Source organism: Triticum urartu, chromosome 3 (genome assembly GCF_003073215.2).
Source record: "Triticum urartu cultivar G1812 chromosome 3, Tu2.1, whole genome shotgun sequence".
Classification (NCBI taxonomy): domain Eukaryota; kingdom Viridiplantae; phylum Streptophyta; class Magnoliopsida; order Poales; family Poaceae; genus Triticum; species Triticum urartu.
This window is the reverse complement of record NC_053024.1, coordinates 179,196,545-179,218,193: the sequence shown is the minus strand read 5'-3', so window position 1 is coordinate 179,218,193 and position 21,649 is coordinate 179,196,545. Positions and strand designations below refer to the sequence as shown.

At 45.4% G+C, this 21,649-nt stretch overlaps 1 long non-coding RNA gene and 1 pseudogene across 1 annotated transcript; one reads left to right on the top strand and one right to left on the bottom strand.

The window, feature by feature from the left end:
* Nucleotides 1-3,152: 3,152 nt before the first annotated feature.
* LOC125543498 lies at nucleotides 3,153-10,932 on the top strand (annotated as a pseudogene).
* Nucleotides 4,212-7,123, bottom strand: LOC125543499. Its single transcript, XR_007298537.1, has 3 exons — nucleotides 6,654-7,123; nucleotides 6,423-6,551; nucleotides 4,212-5,578 (listed from the first exon to the last, which is right to left on the bottom strand). It is a non-coding gene; the product is annotated as an uncharacterized LOC125543499 (long non-coding RNA).
* Nucleotides 10,933-21,649: the final 10,717 nt, after the last annotated feature.

The following is a 21,649-nucleotide window of genomic DNA, read 5'->3' as shown; positions in this document are numbered from 1 at the left end:
ATCTTGACAGAGAAACCCATCCATAGGGCATAGCTATTGTAGTGATCCTTAGCAATTTGAAGGCTGTCAAACCACATGCCAACATAGGGTTCCATGGGTTGAGAACCAGCCTCATCCTCTCCTTCTTCTCCTTGCACATCACCGTCAACAGCACCTGCTCCTAGCTTAGTCCTGGTTGGACCAGGAACATTTTCCGCGGTGCCCGTGTCATCAAGAGTATGGCTCTCTGACTGCAAAGACACCACTACAGGGGCAACACAGGTTGATGACTGCCCTGCCACATTGTCATGGCCCATAGGGTTAGGCCCACGACTTGTCTGTGTGTAGTAAACAGAGTGCTCATTTTCTCTCCCATAATCAGCACTAGCTCCTAGTGGTACGCCGGGTTGCTGCTGATCCATATCATGAGGAATCTCATTGAGATCGGGAGGCAACTCAAGGAGATCAATCATTTTCCTTTTTTTGCTACTACCACACACCCCCTGCACATAAAAAATATGGAAGTGATGTCATCAGTTTAATCATGTAAGAGTGTTCAAACAACCTAAAAACTTTTTTGTTTTTATGTGCTACAACACAATCATAAGCACTTGCATACCATTATGACAATCTTAATTGCAAAAGCTACATGTCTATAGCAGAATCTTTTTTATAATAGGTATGCATGTTTTTGAGTGCATAGAATGGTTATGTTAGTTGCACAGTTTATAGTAAATAGGTGGCATAGATAAAGAACATGACTTTTTTACTTCAGTATTTTTCTGACTTTTTCCTCTGTTTGCTACAATGTTCTGCAGGTTTTCTGTTGGCAAGGAGCTGATTTAGATTTTTCTGCACATAATTTGATGCTACAATTGAGATGGAAAATCCAGGTGAAAGAAGAAAGAAGATTTGGATGACAGATTATAGATATATGTTTCATCGCAGTTTATGTTTTTAATTCTAGTATATTGAACATATTTCTACACTATAGCTTTCCAATATGTGTGGGACAAGAATATATGCGTGACTATTTTACTATGGTTTGTGGTTTCATTAGCCTACTTTATTTTTCTGTTGCACAAATTGCTGGAGAAGTTGGTATGCATCATTGTGTGGTTTTCACAAAAGTTCTTTGTGTTTTGCTGCCATACTATAGATTTTTGGTTTTGGCGAGGATGCATGTTTCAGTTGGCCAAGATACATGTTCAGTTGGCCAGGATACATGTTTTTCAGCTGGCCAATATGCATGTTCAGTTTGGTCAGGATACATGTTTCAGCTGGCTAGGATACATGTTTTTCCTTTGCACATTTATGGATTTTTGGTTGCACAGATTCTACAGTTTTTACTGTGTTCATTTGCAAACAACAAGTTCAAGTCAGTAGAATGCATGTTTAGTTTTGTCTACAATGCATGTTGAGTTTAGCTAGTATACAAGTTTCATTCTGGCTATGATGCTTGATATCTGCAACTCATCCCCTATGCTTGATATCCCAATCAAATAGTCATTGTTATTTATTTTTATTGCACATATACTTCAGGTTTTTTAAAGTGTTCACTCACAAAACATCTAGTTCATGTGGGGTACAATGCATATTTTAGTTTGCCTAGCATGCATGTTGAGTTGCCAGAATACAGGTTCAGTTGTCTGGGATGTATGTTCAGTTGCACATATATGCATTTTAGTTGCACATATTCTTTTGACAGTCAATGTGTTCATTTGCAAACAATAACTATAACTTGGTAGAATGCATATTTAGTTTTGGTAGAACGCATGAGTTGGCTAGACTCATGTTTTAGTTGGCCAGAAAATATGTCTTAGTCGACTTGTTGAACACATCTAGGGGGAAACTTGGCTGGCATGCATGTTACAAAAACATGTTCAGTTTTGTTAAAGTTGATCTCAAACCATGTTTATTGTGCAACTAGAAAGCTGTTCAACTAAACCTAATGACTTGTGTTTAGTTGCATGTTAAACCAGGAAATGAACCAGGATGTAGTGCTTGTGCAACTAAACCTAATGACTTGTGTTTAGTTGCATGAACCAGAAAATAGTAGGCTTGTGTCCATGGTTGGTTTTAAGTTTGCAGACATGACACTCATGGGAGGGGGGGGAGGGGGGTGTGATGTTGACAATGGGGTGATGTGCCAGATCCACACCTTTCTTGAAGCAGCTTCTCCAAGGATTTGTGCTAGATCCATGGAGAAGGGGGTTTACATATGCAGTACAAGAGGGGGAACTAAAGAGGGGCAGAGGGGAATTACTTGCCTGATGTTGTTGCCTAGTATGATTTTGATCACCCTGCTCTTAGATCTCTTTTTTGAAGCAGTTTCTTCTACTTTGGGGTTGTCATGGCGGCTGTATAGAAGGAGGAAGAAGGGCCTAGGATCCCCTTCTTCCGTGGAGAAGAAGGCAGCGTGCGAGTGTGGGGGCGAGTGGGCGTGGGAGGGGCTGGGACGCTGGGTAGGTACAGCTGGCCACGTGGGAGTGGACTTTTCTGTTCGAGATTGGCCGCTCGATCGATTCGGTTTGGTGGCCGCCTGTCCTTCCTTTTCTATACCGTTGGGGTGGGGGAGGCATGGCCTTACCTTTTTAGGCCGGTCGCTCGATCGCACTAGTGGGCAGCCGGCCACCCATTAGATGCGTCCAAATTTGTAACCCTATAAAAAACAGATGCTTACTTTCCTTTGTTTCAAGTTCTAAAAAATCCTTAAGCTAAATTCTTTATCTTTGTATTAAAGAGTCAAATTATGTAGCTCATGAGCTGGTTAGATGGTACGTGCTAATAATTCATCTCGTTGGATTGATGCCCGGATTTCATTATGATTCTGCTGGCAGACGATATATCCGTCCTTTGATTAATAAAGCAAGATTTTCCTTAAAAATTCTTTGTTTCAGATTCTCGGAAAAAAACTTTCCTTGTTTCAAAAGAAAAAGATGCATACTTTCCTTCACTAGATTCCTCTAAAAAAGACTTTCCTTTACTAGAGGCGATAAATAAATAGGAAGTTCCAGAAGAGAGACATGCGCAAAAGAAAAGTTCCAGAAGAGAGAACAACCCTAGAAACCTCTTCGACGGCGCAGCGAGGCGAGGCGGGGGTTCGGCAGCGGCGTCTCGTGGACTCCTAGCCAGCCCCTTCACCTCTTCGGGCTTCGGTGGTGAGGCGAGTTTTCCGGCAGAGGCGAGGTAGGCATCCTGCTCCATCTAAACTTGCCTCTACATTGTTCCAACTTCCCCACATTGGAATTTGGAACACTTAAGAATTCTGTTGGGTTCGATTTCTCGCAGCCATGGCTGCAGCGGAGGAAACAGCCGTGGGAACCGCTGCGAAGGGGAGCGACCTGCACTCCTTCTTCTCCAAACGCGGCGTCGCCGCTGATCTTGCTGCGGTGGACGACCAGACCCTCAAGGCGCTGGACGAGAAGTACATCATCGCCAGGGACCTCGACGCCGCCATGGTGCTCTCCAAGATCCACCACTTGGTGGGGCACAGCAAAGCCAGCATCGTCCGCTACGAAGGGCTGTCCTACCAGATTCACTACTAGATTTTTCATTATAACCGAGGGTCAAATTACCATCGGATATTTCAGTTCACCGTCGGATTTCCCTATAACTGACGGTACACCGTCGGCAATCTCCCGTCGGCTGTGCTTCGTCGGCCATTACACTCATAGCCGACGGTACTGCTGGGTAATACCTTCTCCGAGGGTAATTAGCTGACGGTGAGCCGTCGGTCATGTTTTGGTTGCCAGCCGGCTCACATAAACTTGACGATGCATATAGCCAACGGTTCCCCGTCGGATATCTATTTTTCTGACTGTTATTAGTTCCCATCGGCTTTCGCAATAGATGACGGTATATTTGACCCTCCGGGGTATGTTATAACCAAGAGGAGAACGATATCCTTCACGTATTGTTATAACCGAGAGGAGAATGAAACCGAAAAAGCCATTACGATAGCCGACTGTGTATACACCCCTTCGGGGATTCCTATGGTTGAGAGTCCAACAAAGACCATCAATATAGAGATTCACCGATAGTGAAGTCTCCGTACTTGAGATGTTTGTTGTATGGTAGGCCATTAGTCACCCCTCAAGGATTGCTTTCCACTTCAAATATACTCCCTCCGTCCCGAAATGTAAGATGTTTTTTACACTATGATAGTGTCAAAAAACATCTTATATTTTGGGACGAAGAGGGAGTATATCTCATAATTGCACAACGATACATGACCAAGTAACATATATTATATTTAGTGCAACTTCCAAAATACCATAAGCCTAATGACGTGCATCCAAATTACACTGTTCATCATGATCTATCTAGGAAGTTTGAAATGCAAAACAAAATAGTAACTAATATATAATGGTCCAAGCATTATGCCTAAGCTAAAATTGACCAAAACTTCAGAAGTTCACTTTGTTGCATGTCCTGAAGAAAGATCATTAGACTCATCACCCTTCATGGATCATAACGCTCATCGCCATGTAGATCATGACAATCATCGCCACAGACATCATCACCCTTGCCATAGATCACGATTCCTCCAGTATTGTTTCACTAGACTAGTTGTAAGGGAGATGAAAATGATGTAATGTAGTTGAAATTTAATTGAGCATACAGTGACAAACTTTAGATCTTCTAACTGACTAGTTAGCTGCTATCTAGCAGTATGACTACACATTTACCTTTTGATCCTTCACATGCAATTTTCAGGGTAACATGAATCAGCAGGAACACATACTCAAAATAATAAAGATTGAGGACTACACGTTGCTCTGTATACTACAGAAATAATATACCAATAAACCACAGTGATTTCAATTTTATAATAAGTTTGCAACAGTTCAAAACACATCATGCTTTTCGAATTACTTGTAACATTCATATAATTCCAAGCACATGACAATTTTCTAATTAACTGTATTCATCATATCTCCAGAACCCCCATGTGCTATAGTTAGACCAAGATGGCCATGTGATATAGGAAAAAAATTCCTATATGAGTTCAACAAAATTTTACCCCTTGCACCGTAATTAAGATAGATTTAGTGTAAAGAAAACAGCTAGTCCATAGATAGATATCTCAGTTATGAGCCACAACTAGGAAAATAGGGCACAAGCAGGTGCATACATTATATATATATAGTACAGTAGTACCACCTAGGCAATGTGGTAAGCTAAGAAATCAGCTAAAAAAAAGAAGGTCCCAAAGCAAGTTATCTGTATAGCAAGGTCTTCAAAGGCATTGTACGCTGGCCAAGTGGTAAGTGTGCCTCAGACACAAGATCTCAAATAAAAAAAGGAAGGTCACAAAACAAGGAAGTCGATTGACAGGGCAGTTTTCTTATCAGAAGTTCAGAACTCAATGGTAGTGATGAAGATACATGTATTTTCGCATATATGTTTCTCCATGCGCATGTTGTCTAGAACTAAATTGGCGCATAACTAGATGGGATGTATGGCTAAGAGATGATGGACCAACCTTTTCAGTTTCATGTTGACAAACATCAGCTCGTCCACTTTCAAATACGACTTCATGTACCTAAGCTCAAAAGCATTGCATTATTGCTCTTCAGATAGTCCTAACTGCCACCTGCATGATAACATAGCGTGTATAAGAACAATAAGTAAGAACCCCTGCTCTACCCTGCTCTACATCATTGGGAAAGAACACACAAGACATGATGTTAACATGCCAGTGGATGCACAGCTTTAGGAACAGGAGCTAAATATTACAGAAATAATCCCTCCGTCCTAAAATAATTGTCTCAAGGTTAGTATAACTTTGTACTAATGTTAGTACAAAGTTGAGACATTTATTTTGAGACAGAGAGAGTACAAAATACTGAAAAGAAAAGCAAAATCGAGATGAAAAAACTTACAAGTACATCTACAGACCAAAACTGAAGGAAAAAAGAACAAGGAATGTATGTACTACATGAATGGAGGACCTCTTCAATGTAAATTAGTTGTCTCGCAGGGAGAACTAGTTAAGTTATACAATAGTATGAAATATACATCCCAATCCTGATTGCACATGTTGACACAGTGTCTCTTCTGTTACGTACTACTCCCTCCGTTCCTAAATATTTGTCTTTTAGAGATTTCAAATGGACTACCACATACGTATGTATATAGACATATTTTAGAGTGTAGATTCACTCATTTTGCTTCTTGTGTAGTCACTTGTTGAAATCTCTAGAAAGAAAAATATTTAGGAATGGAGGGAGTAGTACTAGTTCCAACTGCTGCAACTAGGTAGCCTTGATCAAACGTACATGCATCAACACAAGCTAGCTATCTCACCTCACTGGCGCCAAATGGCTACTTACTAGTTACTAGTCAATCAAACTATCTTTCAACACATAGGCTTGACTTTATTTTCCAAACTAATAGGCTTGCCTTTGTTTGTTAGCAATCATACAAAAAAACTATACCTAAACAGACATGCAACCAACGATGGCCATGGCCTCACTGTAGAACGTGAACCTCACCACCATAGTAGCCCGCCATGGCACCATCTCCTCAATCTCCCCGGTATTCAACTTGAAAGACACGAGAAAATCCTGCACCTCAACCACCAGAAAACAAGCCATCCATTACAATAGCACACATACGCCAACAGATGACCTGCTCGACGAATTGTGCAAAGGAAGTGGCGACCAAACCTGGTACTGGTGGGCGAAGGCACGAGTGAGCGTGGTCCACTCGGCAACATCAGGTGGCCACTTGGATGAGGAGGAGCTTCAAGAAAGGGGAGATGGCTGATACATGGCGTAGGAAATGGAGAGATATAGAGCTGACGAAGAAGACCGCTGCGTTCCTGAATCCTGAGGAGCAGCGTCGAGCACCTATTGGTTGGGGCGACGAGGCCAAGCCGACCAGATCCGACAGCATCATGGCCGAGGGCTGCTAGATCTGAGGGCCATGAAGATCGAGATGGGAGTTGAAGGGAGCAGGTGATGTTGCTAGACTAGGGAGGGCAACGAGGGTGGAAGTGCGCAGCGCCGCAGCCGGATCGATGGGTGACGGCGGGGTTGGCGCATGGCAGCGGGGAAGCGAGAAGAGAAGATGCGGCGTGGGAGGTTTCAGAGGGAAAAGGGGCGAGGGATGGGAGGACGTGGGCACGTGGCCGATAGAAGATGGGCCATAAAATTTGGTAAGTGGCAAGAGGGAAATAGTGGCAGGGGGTGAAATGGTTCCTTTTTTTTCTTAGAAGTGAAATGGTTATTGATACTACTCCCTCGTTCCAAATTCCTCGTCGCTGAAATGGATGTATCTAGAACTAAAATACATCTAGATACATCCACACTTGTGACAAGTAATTCAGAACGGAGGGAGTACCTGATAAAAGAATTTATATAAAAAATATTGTACATGCAACACATATTCAGTCGGAAAAAAATCGAAAGTAATTATTTTCAGGTTTGTCATAAAATGTAATTGTGGCAACCACACAATGCAACTCCAAACTTGACAAAGAACTACGAAGGACAAACCAGGCACACCACGTGGACCCGCCGTCGTAACTTCGACTTCACGGCGATGAACAAATCGAGGCAATCCCACAGGCACGTTGGAGAAGTTCCGACTACCACAAACATTGTTGCGTCATTGACATTGCTCCCGCCATCATTGTTGCCACGGAAGCCTGGAAGCCACAACCTCGTCATACACGGTCCTTCTTGCTGATGTCGAACTTCTAAGATGAAGCGCCCGGGAGGAATACGACACCAAAGTGTTGCCATAGTCACACAAGATCAGGGGTTTCGCCTAGAGTGGTCGTGATGGCCCGATCCGCGTGGGAGGGGTGTGGCAGAAAAAATAGTTATGCATACATGAAGGTCAATGATGGTCAAAGCCGTCGCCATCACTCGGCACAACACAAAGCTGAGACGGGGTCTTCACCCAAGCTCCCACACCACCTCAGCCGCACATCATGCCGCATAGGCTCCGGCAAGCCAACCAACCACCACCACCATCGAAGCTGCCACCAACAAAGAAGTCCCGAGATCCGCAGCAGCCATCAGCACCTCGCGGAGACCATCGGCGGCCAACCTCCATCACGAGGCCCGAGATCCACCAGCGGTCATCTAGACGCAGAGCCGCCGAACGCAGCACGAGCCGCTATGCCCTATCGAGCACCATGACGTCAAGGAACAAAGGAGCACCGCCCCGAGGCCAAGAACCAACATGGTTCCGAGCCGCAAACATACATCAGACGCGCCGACCGTGCTCTATGGAGACCAGAACTGCTGCACCGTAGCCATGGGTCTACACACATCAGCGTACCACATGGTCCACCGCGCCACCACATCTGCACTCTGCGGCCACTGCTCTAGCTTTTGGGAAGCACGCAAGAGCACATCTGAGTGACAACTACTTAAGCACATGGCACCGGCCGACACCATGTATGCAACATCCGCCATCGCAACCGTCAGATCTTGGTGCTAGGACCCAAATCCTCATTGAACTAGACCGCCCCATGGCCCGCTTCGCCCGAGTAGCAGTCCCTCACTGTGCCATCGCATGACCCCATGGCGGCAGATCCATGCTACTGAGCCCCTTGTGCACCTGCACCACCACACGACACTCCATCGTAGCACCACAAGCCACGAAGAAACACCACGCCAGCCAGGACTAGAACCACGCGCGTTGCATCAGATCTGCACCCCATGCATAGCACTAGTACCAGCCACGACTACCGACCATGCGGTAGGGACCATGCATCATCTCGGCTTCCTCGTACCCACGACGAGCCTCCTAGCTCTCCCCACTACACCTCCGTGCCTCCTACATAGCCCCACCCAAGCTGCAGGACCACCTCGCACCATGATGTGACCCATGTGCGACGGGTTTGCACCGGCCGGGCCACCCCGGATGCCTGCAACTTAGCTCCTTGCGTCAGCCCTTGCGGCGCCACCTCACCACGTAAGTGCGAGCATATCGCGCCTGGGCACCCACTAAAGTGGCCCCCCCGCGCCACCCAACCGCGAGCATGATGAGGAAATGGCCACGCCGCCACCGTCGTGTAACCTTTGCTCGATGACGTCTGCCGGTAGAGGCGACTGCAGCATGGGCGGTGGGTGTGACCTAACTGATTCCAGACATGTTTTGATGCGGGGACCTAATTTTTGAAATTTTCTTATACAAGAATTATCTAGAATATAACATCGGTCATTCCACATGTTTAACGACGTTGTCCGTTGAAACATATCACCGAGAGTAAAGGTTAACCATCGGTTATTGCTGTCCCCCGTCGGGTATTTTCTCAAATAACCGAGAGTCACATAAGTACCGTCGGCCATTTCAACTCATAGGTGAGAGTTTTGTTTTCAACTTCGGCTATTAAATTCCACCGTCGGGCATTACATGTATTCCCCGAGGGTGCAGCAAGAACCGCCGGGCATTACGCTGAACCGTCGGACATTAAATTGGATACTCGAGCATGGGATTTTCACTATCGGGAAATCTAGTATACCGTCGGCTATTAGTACTAATACTTGTGAGTTGGCAATAACCGCCGGCGATTGAAACTACCGTCGGCTATTACTGAAATAACCGATGACCCATCGGCTATTAGATTTCACCATCGGAAATATGGGGATTTCTAGTAGTGATTCCGTGTCGCGACCCGGGGCAGCACGAGTACAACCCCACACTCCGGCAGCTTTGCCTGCGCCGCGGCAAGGTCGAAACTTGCACGGTCGGCGACCCCAGGACCTCGCGCAAGGCCAAGATCTTCACGGCCAGTGGCGAATCTATGGAGTAAATGTAGGGTAGGCTCAACTGTAATTATGCCATTGAGATGGGCTGGGAAACAACAGTTTTGCTGCACTGGGGTCTAATCTTTGGTACTAAAAAAGAAATTACTCTTGTTGGAGGGCAGGCTTAAGCCTGTTAAAGCATGCCTAGTAGATTCGCCCCTGATCACGGCCACGCTATCCTTGGTCAAGAAGACCGTCCTGAGTGGCCATCGCTTGTTTAGCGACGGTCTACGCTAGGGCGATGAAGTCTTCAAGTAGGACAAGAAGACCGTGGATGATGCCCGGCTGGACATCTGCTGCCTACTCGAGTGCCCAAGGGCATCTCTCAAAATGCTTGAACTTGGTCCGGGGACGGTCGTTGGGCCGCTGATATTCACAATGGAAGATGGCGCAGAGAACCATTGCAGGTCATTCGGTCCGAGTGGAGCCTGGGTAGATGAGGGGATCTCTAATATTACTGTCGAACAAGGTGCAATGGTCAATTTCATCCTACTAGTCCAGAGGGATGATGTTTTTTGGTATTTTTCTCGGTCGCAATCCACCACGAATTGAATTGTGTGGTCATGACAGGCGGTGATGAGGAACCAAATGTCATGACACGGGCTTTCCTGTGCAGACTCAAGGATTGTCTGTCTGTCCCTGTGTATGCGCTCAACGATTCAGATCCAGAGGGAATTTCGATCTTTTGTACCTACAAGTTTGGATCAACGGAGATCCATTTGACAATGTGGGTCTTACCATTCCTGATATCAAGTTGATTGCGTATATAGGTGATGATGCCCTTCATTTGAGTCACCTTCAATCGTTGGCCAAGCACGACAGATCGATTCTTGAGGGATTGTGTGCCCAAAAGCATGTAATAGGTGATGAACAATTGAGGGAGAACATACATTTAATGATGAACAGGGGCTTGAAATGCAAAATCGAAGCTTTATATTATCTTCAATACCCTCCTACTGACTACATCCGCAAAGCAGTAGGCAAGCTGGAGGACATCTAAGTAGCTTGTTGTGTTTAACTTTGGTAGAGAGACATCTATGTAGTTTGCTATATTGACTTTAGAGGATAATCTTCTAAGTTAGTTCATGTTGGGTGTGCAAATTATGGTTACTACTAGATTGTGCATGCACTTATGTTGTCACAATCTAGGTTATTAATGCTCCAGATTTTATATGACATTAAGCAGCTTGTTCCTGTTTTCGCTGTTTTGTTACAAGGAAGCCTTTATATTTCGGCTCACCTGAAATCAGATTTTGGCAGGTTTTTTCAGAGGTGAGGTATTCTCTCCAGGTTGCAAAATCTTCGATTAGAACCATCATTCCTGGAACCAACGGTGCTATGGATGTCCCCATACCATATTAGTTTTTTTGTGGCAATAGAGCTGGTAGTAGTATTGATCAATTTGTGAATATAAAAAAGTGTGCCTAGGCGCTAGGCGGCAACAAAACGCCTACCGCTTAATCATGCCAGGTCTGCGCTTAAGTGTGCCTAGGCATGCGCTTAGGTGAGGCAAGTGTTAGGCGGTGTCAAAATGTACAATTAACGCCTAGTGCTTTCTTTATCCTTTCAATTCAGACAATATTTCCTTTTAACCTCCATGTTTCTTCGGACCATATTTCTGTAAGGAAACTTTGAATTTGTGTAACAAATCTAGTTTCAGTAAGAAATAAAGATAGTTGAGATTCTTCTGGGCAATGAAAGGCCTCAGTTTGAGTTTGGGCAACAATAGTCTTGGTAATCAGAATATAAGATATAGCTGCACCTGCAAGTAGCATGTATTGTTATTTATCTCCCACTGTTAAGGCATGATCTAGGGACCTTTAACAGTTGATCACTGAAGTAGTCAAGCATCTTTTTACTTTATATGATGTAGCAAGGTTGATGACTGCCCAACCTTTTTATCTTGCAATGGTTTTGGAAAATTATTTAATGTGTATAAAGTAAAAAGATGTACATTTTGCACTGCTCTACCTTGAGAACATTGAAGAGCACATCATTTTGCACTGCTTGTAGAATGGGAATCACATTTGGATGACATCATACTTAATTTGTAGTGTGGCAACTAGCAAGTAGCATATCTAGTTGGAAATCACAAGTTGATGCCGTTTTCAGGAAGAACTGTGGTAATACTTGGATCTTGGAAGTGCATCTTCCTTACTTATAACGAATAACAGCAATATACATAAGGGATTGAATGATCAAAGATCTGGTCGCCGAGTAGCCCCCAACCCAATGTCGGCTAAGGATATCTGAAGCAATGTCGGGACCCCGATCCTAAGTCACACCGATCTAGCATGTAACACATCATATCACTTTGCGGCCTCACACACGGTATCCCCACAGGTGCCACATTACCTGGCCCGGGACCGTTTGCGCCTATTGGCTTACGTATATGATGGTGTTGTTAGCATCCATATGACAGAGAACCCGGACCGACATGACTAGTCATAAACCCAAGGTGGTACTAAGTTATGGAAACATGCATACATGACCCAGCAATGCCCATGTCGGTCAACATACGAGTGAATCCGGGCTGTAGCAATGCTAACAGGACTCCGGTAGTCATCGCGAGACATTCCCTGAAGGGCAGACACATGAGCAAATAAGGACACATGCCGGTCAATCCATGTGTTCCGGAGTAGTAGCAAGCTACCAAGGCTCAGTGGAAGCACTGGGAGGCATTTTCCCATAAAGTAGGCTACCAAGAATAAACAACTAGGTGTCGGATCCCACACATACCAAGCATTTCAATATCATACACACAATATGCTCGATATGTATAGATACAACATGCATCACAACATAACTCTACAACTCATATAGATAAAGCCCCAGAAGAGCCACATAGCATTCAATACAAACAGGGGTCTCATGACCTATCATTCAGAGCATACAAACAACGGAAGCATTACATGTCTGAGTATAGACAACTACAAAAGAAAAGGGCTGAGAAGCCTGACTATCTACAAGACCCTCCCAAGGGTACAAGATCGTAGCGGGGATACAAGCTACTCGTCGAAGTCACTAGTGTAACCAACTGCAAAACATAAATAAGCAAACGTGAGTACGAAGGTACTCAGCAAGTCTTACATCGGAACTATCTACATATGCAACATTATCAACAAAGGGGGTGGTGGAGTTTTAACAACAGCAAGCCAGCTTTGACTCAGTGGCTGACCTATACTACGAGTATCAGAAACTTCTTTGAGGTGAGAAGACGCACACGAGTCCACATATTCACCATATCAAAACTCCACTATGGATCCGTTCCCATCTCCCTACGAGAAGGCCATCCATAGCACTCACGCTTATTTTGCGTATTTTAGTGTATCCACTTCAAGTTTTCTATGTACTACATAAGTCCTCCAAGTTTCCATATCCGAGGAAAAACGGCTATTCGAATAGATAATGTTAACCCTGCAGGGGTGTACTTCTTCACACACGCTCTCGCCACTTATCGCCTTGTACATGTCATGTACCTCGGCAACCTTCAAGCGGAAGCCGGGCGAGGGTGTCAGCCACGACCTGACTAACCACACAAGTCACTCGTCCAGGTTTATTGCCTATTCGAGTTCCATCCGCAAGGAGTTCCGGCCAAAGTCTCTAGTACGACCCTAAACGATGTGTGCAGGGTTCCCAAGCCCACCATCCGGGTGCCACTTGGTACACTGTGCCATGGTGCCTAGTCTGTCCCAAGCCCGTCCCATCGGACACCACCTGGTAGACAGCTAGCACTACCTACAAACGCCAGAAACTAGTTGCAACTCCTGGACAGAGATCAAGTAGATTAATAAGCCAGGAGGGGCCAGATAACCGGAACCCAATGTGTGGTAGTAACTGGACTTGGATAACATGCACAGAACTCAGTGCTTAGGGACGGTTCTAATGAGACAACCCACCATGTACTCCTACATGGTCTCTCATCGCTACCTTTACCAAAACGTGTTCACACACTTAGCCTTTATCGATAGGACATGTTCACCATTCCAATTCATTCCCGATGAATGAGACCTAACACAACTCTAAGCATAGCTGGCATAAAGAAAACAAGCATGGATGAGTAGGAATATCAAGGCTCAAGCAACTCCTACTCATGCTAGTGGGTTTCAACTATTTACTGTGGCAATGACAGGTCATGCAGAGCAATGGGTTCAACTACCGAAGCAGAAAAGTAGCAGTTGAATTGTTGTTGTCCTAATGCAGTATAAGGAGCAGGAGCGAGAGAGTGGTATTTTATCGAAATGCTCAAGGGGGATTGCTTGCCTGATAGATCAACGAAGGGGCACTGCTCCTCTGACAGGTACTCGGGAACACCTTCCGGAGTGGAACCTATCGAGAAGAAACGGTGCCGGCAATCAATACACAAACAAATGCAACAATATGATGCATGAACATGACATGTGCAAATGCTAGTGTTTGGGCTAATGCAAGATGCTACCAAGTTGGTTGAAGCCCATTTGAATCAAAGATTCAAATGCAAATTCAAAATGAAGCATTTAAAATGCCCATATTATGTTTTCACTTATACAGCATGTATAAGATGGTTTTTCATGCATAGAAATGGCATAAATGGATTCCTTGCATTTTTCTGATAATTTTTCATATATAAATTATTTCATAATGAGCTACGGTTGAAATTCTATGAATTTTAGAAGTTTATATCAATTTCTGGATTTTCCTGATTTATTTTTAAACCAGAAAATGATTAATTGCATCAGCATGACAGAGGTAGTAACTAACTAAGTCAGTTAGCCCATACTAACTGGGTAGGACCCACTAGTCAGTGACTGTAGTAACTAACCTAACTAGTTAATTAGTGCTAACTAGAGTACTTAGTCGGGAGGGGCCCGCAAGTCAGTGAGAGAGAGGGGGAGGTCAAACCGGGTAGTGGGGTCAACCCACGCTGGTCAACGGGTTAGCGGTCGCCGGCGTTTAGCTGCCGGCGAGTCCAGACACGGCGGTGCGCTGCGGGATTCTCCTACAGAGCGCCGTTTGGCGCGCGGAGCACATCTACGAGATGCGGACGCTCGTCCACATCCAACCGTGGTGGTGGCACGACCGGAGTGGCACCGGCGATGATGAGTGCGGCGGCCGGATTTCGGCCATGGGGGGTTTTGATGTTGCGGGGCACGGGGGAGGCTGGGAGCGGGTCCGCTCGACTCACCGGAGTGCACTAAGTGCAACGGCTAGATCGGTTGTGAGCTGCGGCGGCTGTGGCCACGACGGCTAGGAGCTGCAGCGGCGATGGCTTCGGCCGTGGTGGAAACGATGCCTACGACGCGGGAACGAGGGGGAGAAGAGAGGGGAAACGGGGAGATGCTCACAGAGATCACGCGAAGCAGCATAGCGGGCTCGGGGGAGACCTGGTGACGGCAAATCTATGGTGGTGGACAACGGAGCCCGAGGTGGAAGACGATGGCGATGGCGGCGTTCCAGGGCGTCCGACACCGTGCATCTCGACGAGGAGGCGTAGCCCACAGCAGCGGAGTGCGTGGACACAACGGAGGGGCGAGGGGACAGCGGGGAATGCGTCGGCGGTGAGCTGCGGCGATGGTAGCGCTTCGGCTATCGCGGGAGAGGGTGATAGAGGAGAGGATGAGGGCGAGGGAGAGTGAGAGGGGCCTTGAGGTGCGTGGCGATGCTGCAGGGGTTCGCGGAGAAAGCAGGGAGGCAGGAGGTGGCCGGGCGCGTGGCCGCGTGCTCGGCGTCCTCCTAGCGCGGTGGAGACGACAACTGGCAGTGCCAGTCGGCTGGGCCGGCCTGTTGGACCGCTGGGCTGCACAGTGCCCGGCTGCACAGGTAAGTGGCCAAGGTAAGTTTTCCCATTTTTTGTTTTCTTTTCTATTTCTCACATTTGTTTTTGACATAAAATAAATACTAGCACAATTCTAAAAATGTTGAGATTCCTTGTGACCACTAGTTATAATATACCAGAGGCCCTCACCAATTTCCAACATTTTTGGAGCCTTTAAAATATTTATATTATTTAAACAGTACCAATTCAAATACATATGGGTTCATTCAAAAATCCAAAATGTTTAGCAAAAATGTGCAGCACCTCTGGTTGTTGTTTCCAACATTTTCAAAAGACCATGAACATTTTTGAAGAGCATTTTGGGTTCATTGAAATTCCATTTTTAATTTGAATCTTTTTGAATTTGCTTTGGTGCTAGGGTTTGAAACATTCCCCATTTCAATTTCATTTGAAACTTAAACATGATGCACAAAGCAAGCCTAGATCCTACCAGAACTAGGGATGTGACAACTTGTTGGAAATATGCCCTAGAGGCAATAATAAATTGGTTATTATTATATTTCCTTGTTCATGATAGTCGTTTATTATCCATGCTAGAATTGTATTGATAGGAAACTCAGATACATGTGTGGATACATAGACAACACCATGTCCCTAGTAAGCCTCTAGTTGACAAGCTCGTTGATCAATAGATGGTTACGGTTTCCTGACCATGGACATTGGATGTCGTTGATAACGGGATCACATCATTAGGAGAATGATGTGATGGACAAGACCCAATCCTAAGCCTAGCACAAAGATCGTGTAGTTCGTATCCTAAAGCTTTTCTAATCTCAAGTATCATTTCCTTAGACCATGAGATTGTGCAACTCCCGGATACTGTAGGAATGCTTTGGGTGTACCAAACGTCACAACGTAACTGGGTGGCTATAAAGGTTCACTACAGGTATCTCCAAAAGTGTCTGTTGGGTTGGCACGAATCAAGACTGGGATTTATCACTCTGTGTAAACGGAGAGGTATCTCTAGGCCCACTCGGTAGGACATCATCATAATGTGCACAATGTGACCAAGGAGTTTATCACGGGATGATGTGTTATGGAACGAGTAAAGAGACTTGCCGGTAACGAGATTGAACAAGGTATCGGATACCGACGATCGAATCTCGGGCAAGTATCGTACCGATAGACAAAGGGAATTGTATACGGGATTGATTGAATCCTTGACATCGTTGTTCATCCGATGAGATCATCGTGGAACATGTGGGAGCCAACATGGGTATCCAAATCCCGCTGTTGGTTATTGACCGGAGAGTTGTCTCGGCCATGTCTGCATGACTCCCGAACCCGTAGGGTCTACACACTTAAGGTTCGATGACGCTAGGGTTATAGGGAAAGTATGTACGCTGTTACCGAATGTTGCTCGGAGTCCCGGATGAGATCCCGGACGTCACGAGGAGTTCCGGAATAGTCCGGAGGTAAAGATTGATATATAGGAAGTATGGTTTTGGCCACCGAAAGTGTTCCGGGCATCACCGGTAGTGTACCGGGACCACCGGAGGGGTCCGGGGGTCCACCAGGTGGGGCCAGCGGCCCCGGAGGCATACATGGGCCAATTGTGAGAAGGGACCAGCCCCTAGGTGGGCTGGGGCGCCTCCCGACCAATTCCCATGCGCCTAGAGAGAAGAGGGGGCTAACCCTAAGGCCAGATGGGCCCTAAGGCCCATGCCTAGTGTGCCTCCCTTTCCCCCCCACTTGGCCGCCACCCCAGATGGGGATTGGGGCTGCCGCCACCCCTAGGGTGGAAACCCTAGGTGGGGGTGCAGCCCTCCCTCTCCCCCTATATATAGTGGAGGAAAAGGGGCAGCCCAACACACGAAGTTCTTCCCCTGTTGGCGCAGCCCTACCCCTCTCCCTCCTCGTCTCTCGTAGTGCTTGGTGAAGCCCTGTTGGAGTTCCGCGCTCCTCCACCACCACCACGCCGTCGTGCTGCTGCTGGACGGAGTCTTCCCCAACCTCTCCTTCTCCCCTTGCTAGATCAAGGCGTAGGAGAAGTCACCGGGTTGCACGTGTGTTGAACGCGGAGGCACCGTGATTCGGCGCTTATATCGGAATCAACCACGATCTCAATCGCTTCGAGTACGACTCCTTCATCCGCGTTCTTGCAACGCTTCCGCTTAGCGATCTACAAGGGTATGTGGATGCACTCTCCTTCCCCTTGTTGCTGGATTAGTCCATATATTGATCTTGGTGATGCGTAGAAAATTTTAAATTTCTGCTACAATCCCCAACAGTGGCATCATGAGCTAGGTCTATGTGTAATTTCTATGCACGAGTAGAACACAAAGCAGTTGTGGGCGTGGATATTGTCAATTTGCTTGCCATTACTAGTCTTATCTTGATTCGGCGGCATCGTGGGATGAAGCAGCCCGACCGACCTTACACGTACGCTTACGTGAGACTGGTTCCACCGATTGACATGCACTAGTTGCGTAAGGTGGCTGGCTGGTGTCTGTCTCTCCCACTTTAGTCGGATCGGATTCGATGAAAAGGGTCCTTATGAAGGGTAAATAGAAATTGGCATATCACATTGTGGTTTTGGCGTAGGTAAGAAACGTTCTTGCTAGAAACCTATAGCAGCCACGTAAAAACTTGCAACAACAATTAGAGGACGTCTAACTTGTTTTTGAAGCATGTGGCATGTGATGTGATATGGCCAAAAGGATGTGATAAATGATATATGTGATGTATGAGATTGATCATGTTCTTGTAATAGGAATCACGACTTGCATGTCGATGAGTATGAAAACCGGCAGGAGCCATAGGAGTTGTCTTAATTTATTTATGACCTGCGTGTCAACATAAACATCATGTAATTACTTTACTTTATTGCTAAAGCGTTAGCCATAGTAGTAGAAGTAATAGATGACGAGACAACTTCAAGAAGACACGATGATGGAGATCATGGTGTCAAGCCGGTGAAAATGATGATCATAGAGCCCCGAAGATGGAGATCAAAAGGAGCAAAATGATATTGGCCATATCATGTCACTATTTGATTGCATGTGATGTTTATCATGTTTTACATCTTATTTGCTTAGAACGACAGTAGCTTCAATATGATGATCCCTCACTAAAATTTCAAGAAAAGTGTTCCCCCTAACTGCGCACCGTTGCGAAGGTTCGTTGTTTCAAAGCACCACGTGATGATCGGGTGTGATAGATTCTAACGTTCGAATACAACGGGTGTTCACGAGCCTAGCATGTACAGACATGGCCTCGGGACACATGCGGAACACTTAGGTTGACTTGACGAGCCTAACATGTATAGACATGGTCTCGGAACACGGAAGACCGAAAGGTCGAACATGAGTCGTATAGAAGATACGATCAACATGAGATGTTCACCGTTGATGACTAGTCTGTCTCACGTGATGATCGGACACGGCCTAGTCGATTCGGATCATGTTTCACTTAGATGACTAGAGGAATGTCTATCTGAGTGGGAGTTCGTTAAATAATTTGATTAGATGAACTCAATTATCATGAACATAGTCTAAATTGTCTTTGCAAATATGTTGTAGATAAATAGCTCACGTTGTAGCTCCCTGTTTCAATACGTTCCTAGAGAAAGATTAAGTTGAAAGATATTGTAAGCAATGATGCGGATTAGGTCCGTAGTCCGAGGAGTGTCCTCACTGCTACACAGAAGGCTTACGTCTTTGATGCACCGCTCGATGTGCAAACCCCTACAACGTCGTCTGTGGATGTTGTGAACACCTGACAGACACATCCTGATGACTACTTGATAGTTTAGTGCACCATACTTTACGACTTAGAATCGGGATTACAATGACGTTTTGAACGCCATAGAACATATGAGATGTTCCAAGAGCTGAAATTGGGATTTCAGGCTCATGCCCGTGTTGAGAGGTGTGAGACCTCTGACAAGTTCTTTTGCCAACAAGATGGAGGAGAATAGCTCAGCTAGTGAGCATGTGCTCAGAATGTCTGGGTGCTACAATCACTTAAATCAAGTGGGAGTTAAACTTCCAGATAAGATAGTGATTGATAGAGTTCTCTAGCCACTATCACTAAGCTACTAGATCTTCGTGATGAACTATGACATGCAAGGGATGGAGTTGATCCCGAAGCTGTTCACGGTGCTTAAGACCGCAAAAGGTAGAAATCAAGAAGGAGCATCAAGTGTTGATGGTTTAACAAGACCATTGGTTTCAAGAAGGGCAAGGGCTAGAAGGGAAACTTCATGGATGGCAAACCAGTTGCCGCTCCAGTGAAGGAACCCAAGGTTGAACCCAAACCCGAGACTGAGTGCTTCTATTGTAAGGGGAACGGTGACTGGTAGCGGAATTACCCCAAATGCATGGTAGATAAGAAGGCTGGAAACTTCAAAGTATATACGTGTTATTAATGTGTACCTCACTAGTACTCCTGGTAGTACCTGGGTATTGGATACCGGTTTCAGTTGCTATTATTGGTGACTTGAAGCAAAAGCTACGAATTAAACCGAGACTGGCTAAGGGCGAGGTGACAATGTGTGTTGGAAGTGTTTCCAAAGTTGATGAGATCACCATCGCACGCTACGTCTGCCTTCGGGATTAGTATTGAACCTAGATAAATGTTATCAGGTGTCTACGTTGAGCATGAATATGATTAGATCATGTTCATTGCAATACGGTTATTCATTTAAGTTAGATAATAATGGTTATTCTATTTACATGAATAATACCTTTCATGGTCATGCACCCTATGTGAATGGTTCATTGAATCTCGGTCGTGGTAATACACTTGTTCACGCGAAAAGAAGTAGAGATAATAATGATAGTACCACTTTGTTGTGGCACTGCCGCTTAGGTCATATTGGCGTAAGATGCATGAAGAAACTCCATATCGATGGATGTTTGGAGTCACTTGATTTTGAATTGCTTGACACATGCGAGCCATGCCTCATGGGCAGGATGACTAAGACCCCGTTTTCAGGTACAATGAAATGGGCAAGTGACTTGTTGGAAATCATACATGCTGATCCGTGTGATCCAATGAGAATTGAAGTGTGCGGTGGATATCGCTATTTTCTCATCTTCACTGATGATTTGAGTAGATATAGGTATATTTACTTAGTGAAGCACAAGTCTGAAACGTTTGAAAAATTCAAGCGATTTCAAAGTGAAGTTAAGAACCATCATAACAAGAAGATCAAATTCCTACGATCTGATCGATGAGAATTTCTGAGTTATGAGTTTGGCAATCACTTAAGACATTGTGGAATTGTTTCATAGTTGAAGCCACCTGGAACACCACTGGGTTATGGTGTGTCCGGACATCGTAATCGAACCTTATGAGATATGGTGCGATCTATGATGTCTCTTACCGATCTACCGTTTTCATTTTGAGGTTATGCGTTAGAGACAGCTGCATTCACTTTAGATAGGACACCATTTAAGTCCGTTGAAACGACGTCATGTGAACATTGGTTTGGAAAGAAACCAAAGTAGTCATTTCTTAATGTTTGGTGTTGCGATGCTCAAGGCTTCAGCCGGAGAAGCTCGAACCCAAAAGCGGAAAAACACATCTTCATAGGATACCCAAAGGTGACAGTTTGGTATACCTTCTATCTTAGATCCGAGGGCAAATTGTTTGTCGCTCAGAATGGGTCCTTTCTCGAGAAGGAGTTTCTCTCGAAAGAATTGAGTGGGAGGAAGATAGAACTTGATGAGGTTGTCGAACCTTTGTTTCAACCAGAGAGTGATGCAACATAGAAAGATGTTTTCTGTGGAGCCTACGTCTGTTGAATAGGAAGTTAATGATTGTGATCATGAAGCTTCGGATCAAGTTGCTATCGAACCTCGTAGGTCGACAAGGATATGTACTACTCATGAGTGGTACGGTAATCCTGTCTCAGATATCATGTTGTTGGACAACAATGAACCTACGAGCTATGGAAAAGCGATGGTGGGCCCGTATTCCGACAAATGGTTAGAAGCCATGAAATCCGAGATAGGATCCATATATCAGAACAAAGTATGGACTTTGGTGGACTTGCCCGATGATCGGCAAGCCATTGAGATAAATGGATCTTTAAGAAGAAGACGGACATGGGCGGTAATGTTACCATCTATGAAGC